Raw genomic sequence first — 13,844 nt, forward strand, 5'->3', positions numbered from 1 at the left:
AATCAGGGCCAGTTAGAAGAGGGGGTGGAGCAGAAGGCCAGACAAAGACTGAAGAGGATGCTGCCACTGGCATTTAAATGGGCAAGAGGGTGAGGACTCGAGAAAAGCAGCGAAAAAGAAAAAAAAAAAACAAGAGAGAGAAAAAGCATAGCGTTTCTCCGGGATGGCAGACACTTTTCTCTGGCTCCTCAAACAGATGCTGAGGCAGATGGTGGTGAATTAACAGAAGATGGGAGAAGAAGAAGAAATGAGAAAGCCTAAAACGGGCCCATGGAGGGCAGACATTAAAACATTGTGTGTGTTTGGGTGTGTGTACATGCATAAATGTGTGTGTCTGAGAGTGTACGCGTGTGTGTCTGAGTGCACAGGTCCAGGGGAGAGGCTGTTAAACAGTATCTCAGCTGGGAGGACTAAAGAGGATGGGTGGAGGATTCCCAGTCAGAGATAGAGCTCGCGATAATAATCACAGGCGTGAAATTACAATGCTGATATTTGTTGCACCCCAGGGTGTGGTGTGGTGGGGCTACCGGAGCTCGGAGAGCCCACATATCACCAGAGGCCTGCGCTGGCTGACGGTCATCAATGATCAGAAGAGCGGCCCCTCACCCACACCTCTGCCCACTGTAGATCCAAATCGCTCAGCAGAGTCACACTATATATATATTTATTATTTTATTTATTTGTAAATCTGATTCCAGTTAAATGCCTATTAAGTTAGCTCTTTATAATTCAATAGTGTTTGCGTATGTAGTGTGTTACTGATCATGTTTTTACTCTGGCTTTGGGGTGTATACTGATCCTGTGGTTGTAGCCACACCATTAACACTTTTGGGAGGCAGGAGACATAGTTACATTTTGTTGGACTGAACACCTGGACAAGAAAGACGTGGACGTGTTTTGTACACTGATTTATCAGTACAGTACAATACACAATATTAAATAGAAATGTTTACATTTGTTGAGAGTTACCAGAGTCATCCTGATATATTTAGGAGCATCAACATATGACCAGAATTACAGATACACTATATTAATACTATTATTTCAAGGTCTGTAAAATAGACAATGGAAAACCTGGACAGTTATTTGCTTATGAATGCTGAAGGGGGAAGCAAACTTAAAAGTCCAGTGTCTAAGATTTTTGGGGGAATATGGTAGAAATGGAATATAATACGCACAAGTGTTTTCAGACACAGAAACACTGACTCTAGATAGGGCCTTGATAGTGTTTTTTTCATGTATCGTGGCTACCAAAGTTTCTCCTTCATACTAGGAATAAAAGGGTGAGGCGAGGGGTTAAAATCAGTAACTACTCCATTAGATGCCACTAAATAACACACCAGTCCTTAAAATCGATTGTTGTTATTTAATTTAAAGTGTTGTTGAAGCCGAACAAAATCACAAAGTTGATCAAACTGATCACGTCGAGTTTCCTAATTGTAGTTTCTAACGTACGTTACTCTGCAGACATTTGCAACGCGTTGTATTGATGAATGTGTGATAACCTCTTACAAAGCTCTGTGTAACAAGCAGCACTTTTCTGCAGTTCATCTTGTTTAACAGGGAAATCAGAAGCAGAAAGGTTGCTGGATGTACTTCAGCATGAATATCCTCTTGGCCAGGAGCCAAGCTCTGACAAGATATGACACCACATTTTCTTCCATCCACTCAGTGAAGGGGGAAAAAAGAAGCTCATTTTCATGTCCATCATCTCCTGCTCTTGCCACTGCCGCTGTGAAGGCCCCCCCCCTGCCTCCCTCATTTCTGGGGTGAAAGTGAAAAGTAGATGTGTTGTCAGGGCAAAACTGATAATGGCAGTGGGACACAGACTGATCCCAATTGCCCTGCTTTCAGCCCCTGCCACCCCCGTGCTCTGCGGCACTAAAGGGTCCACTGACAGATGGGACGGGGCACTGTGGGACAGAGTGCTGAGTTGGCATAAAGAACCCACAAAATAGGTATTTTTCTTGGCTTCAGAGGTTTGCACAAATAGTTTACTGCTGGGATCATTACTGTCTGCGTTTTGCCTTGCACTCATCATGGCCTTTTTTTTAAAACTCAAAAATAACAAGAAAAGCTCTGAGTTTTACAAAACAAAAGAAAGAAAAGTCACTTCTTCTCCTGAATTGCAACATTTAAATCTGTGCAAACAGATCACGACGTTCTTAAAAGTTATTAGTATGTTGAAAAAGCTGCTCACTGTTGATTTAGGTTAGCAAAGGTTTCATTGCTCATGAATTTATGTTGGTAAGTGACTCCTTTTAGTATCGCTTTTTGTTTAAGATGCCTCCTGAGCAGCTTCTTATCAGCTTTGGGATACATTCAAAACTACATTCCAAACTTTCACTAAGTCTGGGACTGAAGCCAGTTGAGCACAGTACCTCTACTCTACTCTACTGTGTTTATTTTCTGCCATTTGTAAAGTAGCCGAGTGCCTACAATGCACGGTGGTTATTGCTTCACAGGCCCATTTCATTCAGATAATCTTCACCTCTCAGCGAAGGGAGAGATAACTCAGGGGATCTATCACCAGAAGGAGCAAAAAGTGAAGGTCATTATAATGTCATCACAAGTTATTCTGCTGACCCCAAAGTCCCAGAGATTGAATATTGTCCTCTGGAGAGTGGATATAGGACATGAAAGGAAGGGAGGAGGGACAGTTATAGAGAGAGAAAGAGACATGTTGACAGACAGGAAGTGAGAAGAGGAAAATACTTGGAAATAATAACATATTACAATAACATATGTATGCAGAACCATGTTGCGTTGGAACAGGTAATGTATAAGCTGCCTGTTAGATTTATGCCAGAGAGAATAGGCTGGTAAAGATGCACTTTATCTTGAGACATGAAAACAGCCCGTCTGCTCTGGCACAATCCCAGCAGGGGCTGCTGGGAAATTGCTGTTTTTACATTTCTGTATCATTTTCCCATAAGGAATATGGATAACAAATGAAATATTCAGTCCCATTGTCTGATTTATTCCTTTTATTATCCACAAATATCAGCCCGGCAGTCAAAGGATGCCTCGCCTCATTCAGGGGGCTCTTCCCACTTGGGGCCTGACAGCCTATCAAGTCTCCTCGCATAAACAGGTTAGCGCTCCAATATGTTATACTTTAAGGTTTTCACCATGCACAATCACTAAAAAGAAATCGAAAATTACTGAGGAAAAAAATCCCAGAGGTATCATTGCAGGCCCCTTTGCAAAAACTACGCACATATCACCTGAAATAAGACGTAAAATAAATAACATTAAATCCATATAAGAGCCACAGACATTTAAATAAAGGGATGCTGCACCTTATCCCTAACACGTTCCTTTTAGCCTGAAGTGTGTAATCCTGCTGCAATAAAAGCCTGTGTTGTTGTGATGTCTGTTTGCAAAGCAGGAGAGACAGATGCCCAGTTACGACCTCGTCTTAACACAATGAGCCTCATCAGATATTAGTAATTGACCATTAATGAACTCCCTATGATAGCCCACTGAGGAATACACACAAGGGCCCTGGAGACCGCAGAGCAGTGGGGGAAAGGGCCTCATGGCATTAACATACTCCCAAGGCTACAAGGGGCTTTTAAATGGCCAATCAATAAAGAGCATTAGTTCATCATGCCCTCTGAGGGACCCTGGAGGTGTCTGCGTTGAAAGGCAGCACAAAAAGGGAAAAAATGTGCAGTCAAGAGCCCTATTCTTTGTGAATGATGAATGTGAGAAACCAGACATGAGTTCAGTTTGTTGCATATGGACGTAATTTCATATAATATTCTTCATAGCAGTGTTGTGTTTTATGGCAGTGGAAAAAAATGACATATTTACCTGAACTCTCTTACTTTTCACTTGTGCCACACTTCCCCGAAAGCCCTTGGTACTTTTCGAAGGCAAGACAACATCAACACTTTAACTGCTACTGTAAAACCAGGACAAGGGCATCACAAATATCATGTGACATTTACTGTACATATCCCATTAGATAGCTATGAATAAAGCTAGACCTGCTCTGCACCGAGCAGTTTTATTCTTAATTTTCTCATTTGTGTTATATGGCACAATGAAATGGATATCATTACATAGAATAGCACTATCATACAAATACCATGCTGTGTCCTTGAAGGCGGCATAATAAATGGTTCATCACTGGCAACCAAATGGCAAGACAAATTTATGGCCACTGATCTCTCTCATCATCAGAGCAAAGTACTCAGTAAAATTTCATTGTAACTTCCAGGGAAATAAATAAATTTGCCCCCTGACCTTGAGGAAAAAAATCCCCTCCCACCCATCCAGCTGAGATGATGGACCCCTCTGCCTTCACCACTCCCCCCGACTCTGTCTCTCTTTCAATCACCTCCATACATCTTACCTTCTTTGGCACTGTGTCCATACATAGATAGTAGGCTAAAGATAGGTGTCCCACCTTCACTTGCGCTATACCTCGACCCCCTGAGATTTGTGTAGCGTCTCTCTGTCTCCTCTGTCTCCGTTGAGACCTCAGCCCCCCTTGAGGAGCAACGGTAGACAGAAGGGGGAGTGACAATACAGAAAATAGCAGATCTGAAGGGAGGGAAAGAAAGGGAAGAAAGAGAGCGAGAGTCTAAGTGTGAGGGGTGGAGGCAAGAGGGGGCGAGAAATGACAGGAGAGGAATATGCAGAAAGTCTTAGTTTAAATCAAGATAAAAGACAGAAATAGAAAATAATAGAGGGAACAAACCCCTGGACGCTAGCTCTCTCTAATGGAAACACATGGCTGAGGGCTGAGGTGTTGTCAGCAGTCTGCCCGCACACACTGACATTCCTGCCTGATAATCTGGCCTGCCATAAAATTAGAATAGCAAATACCCCACTGACAGAGATGCATGTCCTCCCTCTCTTGTGCCACCATAAAAAACTCCTGCCGGTGTCTCCGAACGCCACAAACTTCAATTTAAATTTACAGCGCCGCAAAAGGAGAAGTGATATGCATTCAAAAATTTTAATAACCTATTAAGTTATGACTTCAATTTCATTTTATGAATATTTTCCTTGGGGAGCGCTGCCATCACCAGAGAAAGACAGAAATTTAAAAAAGATAAATAGTGCCATTAATCTATAACATTTCTTTCCCATTATTCTTGAAAATGAGAAGTTATTTTTGCTCAGATCGTCATATAATTAGCTCTTTATACTTGACTCACAAGCCAGAAAATGACCATGTTCGAAAAAAAAATTTGAAGTCTGTCATTTGGTTGAGAATAAAATCATCATTTGTCTTAATATAATGTCTCTCTGACAAGCAGTATTTGAAGTTTATTAGGTTTCAGTAGCTTTATTAATAACAACTACTGGATCAGAGGGAGGTAAGTCCTCTACATCTAAGAGCAACACGCTGTGAGAGCTGCTGCAGAGGTCAGTAAGTCTCCTTTTGTTGTGAAAGATCACTGTGCTATAAATTCTCAGACGCTGTTTATAACCCAACATTGTGCTTTACTACATAAACTGGTTTTAAGCCACAAAACTATTAAACAACTCATCACAACTCCACTTTGTAGAGAGTGAATGTGGGAGTGCAGCAGGGTATAATAGCTTTAATCTGTCTGTTGTTTGTCTCATGGGCATTAAACACCATCTTGATATGAGTGAGACTACAGTGCACACAGGAGGTGGTCCTCATAATATTTAATAGGTCATCAAAGGGAATGGGGGGTAGACTGCTGACATTTGCCTGGATAGTTAGGAGAAACCCCAGGAGTTGTCATATGACTCATTACCAGAGCACAGTCGACTTGACAGTCGGTTGCATCATCGTTCAAAGAGACTATCTGGCAGGAAAATCATAATCCAACAGATATAACTATTGAAGTCACAATGGCCCCATTAACTGGCATGAGATTTTGATTCTTGTTTCCACCCTGAAAATAGAGACTAATCAGTTAATAAAACTCTATTACTGCCACCGTGAATGAGATAGTGGCTGCCATTAGTGTGAAAAACCCTGTGAGTACAGCGGCGCTTCTCACATAGATAGATTATATATTTGGCTCTTAGTGCAACACTCCCTGAAGCATCTAACCACCTGCCTCACCACCTCCTCGCCCACTACCTCTGGTCAAAGCTTACAAACTGTAGCCCCACAACCCAAAGGAGATGAAGGGACATCATTTGGAGATGGAAGATTTTCCATAAAAGAAAAAAATGAAATATGGTGGCTGGGCCAGCTGCTGACCTCCTCAGGCCTGCTGGACAGCAGGTGTCGGAGGAAGACAGTGAGAGTAAAACTCCAATGTCTGTGTTACACTTAAATGGCCCTTAGAGATCATTTTATAGACATTAGAAATGCATATTTGTCATCACTAAAGAAAATGGAAGTCGCATAAAGTTTATGTTAACTGAATCCTGCAAATAACAATAACATTTCAACCATCTGGTTAAATTATTTTTGATTTTAGGTTTGAGGGCTGTCATTTTATATTCAAGCTTAATTTCAAAGAACAATTCAATCTGTTATTATCTAACTGAATTCAAAACTCATTGTCTACAGGTCATGACTTCGAAACTATTGTTTGTTGATGCTGATTGTTAATGCAACATTTTGGAGACTAGCAAGCCATACTGAACAGATCATCATGACACTTAGATGTAATGTGAAAGCATTTTTTATTTGTCACCAAATGGAGAAATTGTGGATAACAGTAAGGCTGCCTGCTGTCTTATAAAAATACAGTTGCCTCACAGTACGTGACCAAAACAACACAAACAAGTCACTTGTTGGCTTGTGCTTCATGTCAGGCTGCACACACTAGATTTTAATTGAACTACATTTAAAAAAGTGACCCTCTCCCTGATTCCCTGAGTCCACGCAGAGAGACCAAAATAAGCCATTTGTTTTGTATTAATAATTAATAATTAATTACATCCAAATGTTACAGTCTCAAAAAGATCGGCATCACAATTTTAACAAAATTAAACTGTAGACATGAACTAAAGTGGCATAATCTTGCCTTAATCTCTGTTCATTATCAGGATATTGGCCATACATCATTTGTAGTTCCAGGTGTACGCAGCTATGTTGTTTTTGTTACCACAAAAGAATATTTATATCCTGCCACAACAATATTGAGATATATTTGGAATGTCTAAATGCAATAAATCTGTCATTAGACACCCCAAAATTGAAAACAGACCCTAAAGGTCTTCACATTTAAAGTTTTTCCCTGTATAGAAGTAAGCATGGACATTTCAAAAGAGAATTCAGCTGTCACATCCAAGACCTCTCAAACTTTGGACAACCCCCATAGCCCTGCTCAAAACAACACTACAACACTTATATGCCCCTCACACATTGATTCCCCTCCCGAGGGCCCAAACCAATTTCTCTTGTTTTCAGACACTCTCCCTGCCTGAACCTGCAGTGGCCATCAAAGACATTCATCCATCCGCCCAGGATGACTATGACTGATCTAGCCACCAAGCGATCAATTTGTATCCCTCTCTCTTTCTCCTTCTTTCTTCTCTCTCCCTCTCTCTCTTTTTCTCTTCTCTCTTCTCTCTTCTCTTCCTCTCCTTCACTTCATTCTCTTGCTATTTTGTTGATGTGCAGAATATGATGAAAAAGTGAGAGGACAGATCGCTTTGACACCGTGGCATGTGAGAGTAACAATGCAATCACTATTTGACCTTGGAGAACAGCTAATTCATTTGTTCATCCATCTATATTTTTGACACACGTAACTTTTCATTTCAGTGGGAGCCTACAGATCATCCATGCAAACGTACAATCATAATTCTCTACTTGCAGGATTTGATTTTGAAGGCTTGTTGATCTTTGACATACTTAGGATCTACAGACAGAAAAATACCCTCACTGTAGGTTCATTCAGAGTGGCTTCAGTATGCCTGATTTGTTCAGTAGTATATGTCTCTCCTTCATTCATTAAGCTGTAATTGGACGTGATTCCCATCCAGGATTGCAGCATCCTCAGATTCCTCCAAGGCATGCAAGGTGATGATGACAGTGTTAGAAAGAGCTGTTAATCCATCTTGTAATTGCACCGAACAGACGGCAGGGTTGGTCGTGTCTGTGAAAAGGCTGTAGAGAAACATTTGTCACCAGACGTGAACAATAGGAGGTATGTATTTTGGTGCACCTGCATGTGTGATGAAAGGTTTTGTATCTATTTGTGGCATGTGTTCATTTAAATCGAGGCGATTGGCGTGACTGTGTACATGTGACGCTGCTCTGTGCATTAGTATATGGCTGTGCATGTATGTTGATGCTAATGTTGTTTGTGTGTGTGGTGGGGGTCCCTTTTCCTTGCTATTCACAGACAATTTGTTACCGGCTGTTGAAGCCAAGCCGAAGCCCGTGGAACAGCTGGAGCCCCTCCATGATTGATAAACGTGGCGGCGAGAACTTCATCTCCCCCTGAATGAAGACAAAGGCCCCACAATGCTCAGCCAGTGTGTTACGCCTGCCTGTCGTTAAGTGTGGACTGCGGACCTGCCCCGGTCCTCAGCTGGGGGAGTCGGGGTGCCAAGAGGGAGGTCAGGACCCAAACTAATTACCATTTTATGACAAAACGGTTCTTTTGTCGTCGTTATATAATTGATTTACCTTTCAGGGGGAGATCATTATGAAGTGGCTTTGGGAGGGTGGGATTAAAAGGGGGCAAAAAGGGATTAGCTTCAGTTGTACATGTTCTTAATGCTGCAAAGGTGGGCGCAATATATGTCTACAAATGTAAATCCAATACTCAGAATGCTCCAGATTAAGAGAAATTATCTAATATATGCATGTCTAAAGAATGAATATTCATAACAAAGTCATAGTTATTTAAAAGTTTGTCACACTTCATCATTTATTAAAAAAATATCTAAAAGATTTGACAGTAAATAAAATCATGGTGGCAGAAATATAATAAAAAAACTGAGACTAATTAATATTGAAGTAGAAATCACAGGACAGTTGAAATCACTGACCCCATGAGTGGACATGTGCTTTGAGCAGCTATGTGCATCCACCATGAAAATGACAGATAAATCTGCATCAATTGTGCATGATTAAAAACATATCACCATGTTGTATTGATCCTGGCAGATATGACCACATATTTTCCCAGAGACAGATTTTAACAAAGACATGTTCAGAGGTTCGCTGCCTCAGTGTCATAAACTTTTGCTTAGTTTGTGACCCATGCAGGACCAGGTCAGTGAGTCAAATCAGGGCCAGCTTTGTCAAAGTCACCATGTGGTGATAATCGTTATATTTGGCCAAGATGAATCCCACCAAAGGATCCGTTTCCTGTGACTACACATCGCACTGGAATTATGTGGTATTTTAGATTTTCCATTTTAAGTCGTCTTTCCGGTCAGAACTAGCTGGCTTTGGAAGGAGTTAGCTGCTATTCCTGCACGGTGTTTATAACACATACATCTATTCAATGCATTATTTGCTTATGTGTGTAAACTCCTAGTTGCAATCATTTCCTTCTGTGTGTGAAACAAATGATGTTTTGCAAACGTGCTCCCAACTTTCTTTGTTTGACTCAGTGAGCAATGTAGCCTGGGTACATCCATCCTTGACCTATTTAATGGCTGGGTTCTGTTGAAGACCCGGCGAACAAATTGAAAAGTTTTCAGTCGCTAAGTGAAATGTATGGCTCTGTCTCCGGTCCAGAAAAATTGGGGATTGTTCTATTTTAATTCCAAACTCAATTTCAGACAAAGTGGGTTTCTGGCCCATCCATTGCACTGTGCTTGTCGACATTTCAGCTGCCAGGACAAACGATGAATGAGTGAATATTGATGAACACAAAAGATGTACCCGGGCCATTTTTTCCTGTTATTGTTGGCGTGTAGGTGTGGAAAAGAGGAGAGAGGAGATGCCCTTTGAATCCCCTGGGATTGAGGAACCCCTCTCCATATTCAGAACATTCCCTGTGATGTTCAGAAAGAGATATCAATCTCACTTTAAGGCTCTGGGCCTTCATTTGTTTGTGAGAGATGCGGAGCGCTGCTCAGATGACTGTGCCAATTCTTCAAATCCCACTTACAGTAGGAGTTCACACACAAACACACACACACACACATACACACCATGCACAGCAGAGCATCTGCCACTTTCCCCAGCCTCTGTGTCCCAGGCATCTTCAGCAGTGGAGTCTGCACTGTGGCACTTGAAGGTCTTGATTGAGGAAGCAGTCGCAGCTCTGTCGGCAGCTGAGAGTTAAGAATAAAAAATACACCGTGGCTGTTTGGGCAGAAGCAACACAAGTCTATATTGGATAAATGGGTTAGTTTTTCTATGTCACATTCTTTGCAGGGGTAGCACGCACACACACAAGTAGTTTGTGTGTGTGTCTGTGTGGGAGTAAGACGTGCTAGTATGGTTCTATCGATTAATTTCAAATTGCTAAACTGGATTTCTTTTTAACACAATAAAGGGTTGGTGAGCCACTGACCTTTAAGTATTTTATTTTTTTATTTTAGACAGCAGGAAGGTGGAGATGGAGTCAACAGGGACAAAAAACTCTGACAAGATTTGGGTTTTATGTACGTACCAATAAAAGGACTTTTCCTTCTCTCTCTGTACTGTTCACTATCAAAAATAGTGGCATATAAAAACATTTAAATATGCCAAGTTGAATGCACGTAATACGACAGACATGTCTAATAAGGTTCTCTCATTTTCATAAAGAAAATCCAATTGAAATTTCTACTTGCATAATTTTCAGGGTCTTCATCATTTAAATATAAATCATGTCTCGCCATTCTTTTTTTTTTTAATCATGTTTTGTCTTGTTGCCTACTTGAATAAGATGGAGGAGGCGTTTGCCCTTATTTGGAGCTCTGGTCGGATAATCATGATCAGAGGTAAGAGAGCAATTTGAGGGAAACACATGTTAGATTGCCACAGTGGAACATTACACTGGTGCTCCGCATGTAGATGTAAGGGGTTCTTAGCCGCTGACAGTACAGCAGGCAGGGCCAATAATGACTCTAAGAAGTGAAATAATTACACGCATCCCCACAAATACAGCCATTCTTCACCTCAATGAACAACCACTCTATGGGTTTCTCTCTCGCTCTCTCTCTCTTGGTGTCCTCATGTAGCCCAGTGCAACAAATAGACCCTCGCTGTTAGCAGCTATTTTAAAAGTCAGTGTTTGATTGTGTATTTTGGTTTTATACATTTTTCCTCAAAACCACACTCTTTTCTTTGTGTCTCTGTCTCTATCTTCACCATCTTTCCACCTCTCTCCTAAAGACACCAGTGTGTCAAGTGTCCAAACCTGGCTGTGGTTTGGTTTTAGCAGGCAATGGGCCATGCAGGCCTTTTTTCCCACAGTGGGCTTCTGAGTGGAGTCTTTGCCCTCACATGCGTTCAGTTGGGCCTGCTTTACCCACACTATTGATTGCAGGTGATGTTCTGGACTCAGTCCAGCTGACCTCGAAGGGGACTGAGATACATCATTGTCCGAAGAGGAACCTCTGGAGACCAGACAGAGGCGGCACATGTGTTAACCAGTCTGACTTTGTCCAGCCGCTGAATCCGTCAACAAATGCTTTGGACACAGGTGTCTGGACTGCTTAGCATGGAGCCAAAGCATTAGATTCAGTCATTTCTATAGTTAAACAGAAAATAATGTAGATGCTCCACTGACAAATATCCACGCTTCAGCTGCTGTGTCTTCCGAATGGCCATCCATGCACCACATATTCCTCGACTACTTCACCTTTTCCTTCTGCTTGCTAATTAGAAATCTTAATATGCAATCATGTTAACATTGGGTCTAATTTGTGCGCCGTGCATCTTTGTTTCTTACACACCTCACAGCAATTGATGGATATCCAATGAGACGCAGAGTCCCTGCCAAAGGGAGTAACTCTGCAGCTTGTGACACATCGCTGAGGCTGGTGGGAAGTACGCCTTAAATTAATTAACATCGGACCTCTTGTAGCTGCTCACTTCTGTAAACAAACATTTTAATATGCAGTAATTAATTAAATCTGCCAAGCTTCTCTGCCCCTCCCATAGATCTCCCTTCATTCTTACTTTCCCCATCTTGTTAAAGAGTTTATTATGTGCTGCGTGAGATGAGGAGTAAATTCACAACTTTGTCCAGTGCCATCTCTCCAAGACACAGATTTCAACATTTCTAACTTTGATCTGATGTGTAATTTCAAGTCTCTCATTCCCATGCAGCATTCACATGTCATATATGGGGAAAGATATTCAGAGCAAATGTTACTTTGGCCAATAAAGCACACATTTAAAAATCTTCTGGCTTCTTACTGTGAGAGAACAAAAAGGCAACAAAGCCTCTTGGGCTACTTTGACTGACTGCAATGAATAATGTTTGAACTGACAAACAAATGTGTGTTTTTAACATTGTGTGTGTTATTTTATGGTTCAAAATTATGTTTTCGTAAGATAAACTGTATTTCTGTATTTTTCTTGTGTTATTTTTTGTTTTCTATCTTTGAATTACATCAAACAATAATATATAAACTGGTGAATTGACTGTACTGCAGTGTTTTTTTAAAAACAGATCAGAGTTAAAACTTATGTTAATTCTATAAATGGGGGAAAAAAAAACAAAAAAAACATTGAGTGAATCTGTGGGCCCATTACATCAATACAACTGTGCCAAAAATCGACGGATTAAGATTTATTTGCTGAGATTTCTTATTCAAGATAAATAAATTCAAACACTTCAATAAATCCCTCAAATTATCTACAGTGGATAGTTTTTGCATTTATCAGAGATGGAAAAGAGAAAAAATATTTCATGAGTTTATGGAAATCCACATCAGCAGGGAATGGATGCAGACTCAAGGGGCATCGCTGCACAGGTAAGCTGCTTTTGGAGGGTTCATGTAAATCCTAAAGTCCAAAAGTCAATTACTGGGGCATCTCAAGCGTGTGTTACTGAAAGACTCTGATGTTTTATTGAAGAGAGGCTTTAATTCATCAGGCTTCTCAGCTCCCTTTCATGCAGCTTGAAGAGGGAGAGCAAGGCACCTCCTTCAGATGGCCAGTGTCATATATCACACACACACACACAACACACACACACACACAGACAGAGAGAGAAAGAGAGAGAGAGAGAGAGAGAACACACACTAATGCCCAAAAACAACTCTCAGGTGGTCTGCTTCACTCCACTGACCAGACCATTACCCCTACACACACACACACACACACACACACACACACACACACACGCACATACACACACGCACACATACACACAGTCCTCTTAGTGCAGACCACACAGACTAAACAAGAAATTCTAACTCATCCATGCAGCATCTTGTGCTCTTTCTCTGCACAATTATCAGCATTTCAAAGAAGCCAATGACACATTTTAATTACAGGAAAACCCTCCCATATTATAACCACACAAGTCACCTTTCTTGCTGCTTGGCTGGACCTTAAGATATGACTAACGTGCTGTCTCTTGATGTCAACCACAGCACCTCATTTCCTCACAGCTGCTTTAATGTTTTGAGAAGGTGGGAGTTGTTGTATTATGCTGCCATTCCTATCTGCTGATCACAGTGTGCTTTATTCCCACTGGAATATTAATAAACAAACACTCGTTGCAGGCTGACACAGTCCCATCACAACGGAACGAGTCCTCTGTCTCTAATGTCTCCACAGCTGGGATGAAGGCGCACGGTGGCATTGCCCAGAGTGAGGCAAGCAGACAGCTTATTTTTCCACTGTGATTAGCCAAACTGTGCTGCTCATATACAAATGGAAATGGGATGTGCATGAGTGTCCTCCTCTCCTTACCCTCTCTCTCCCTCTCTCTCCCATCTGTCAAGACAATAGATTTTAATCTTTAATCCATGAGCAGCCA

This window comes from Larimichthys crocea, chromosome III (assembly GCF_000972845.2).
Source record: "Larimichthys crocea isolate SSNF chromosome III, L_crocea_2.0, whole genome shotgun sequence".
In the NCBI taxonomy this organism is placed as follows: domain Eukaryota; kingdom Metazoa; phylum Chordata; class Actinopteri; family Sciaenidae; genus Larimichthys; species Larimichthys crocea.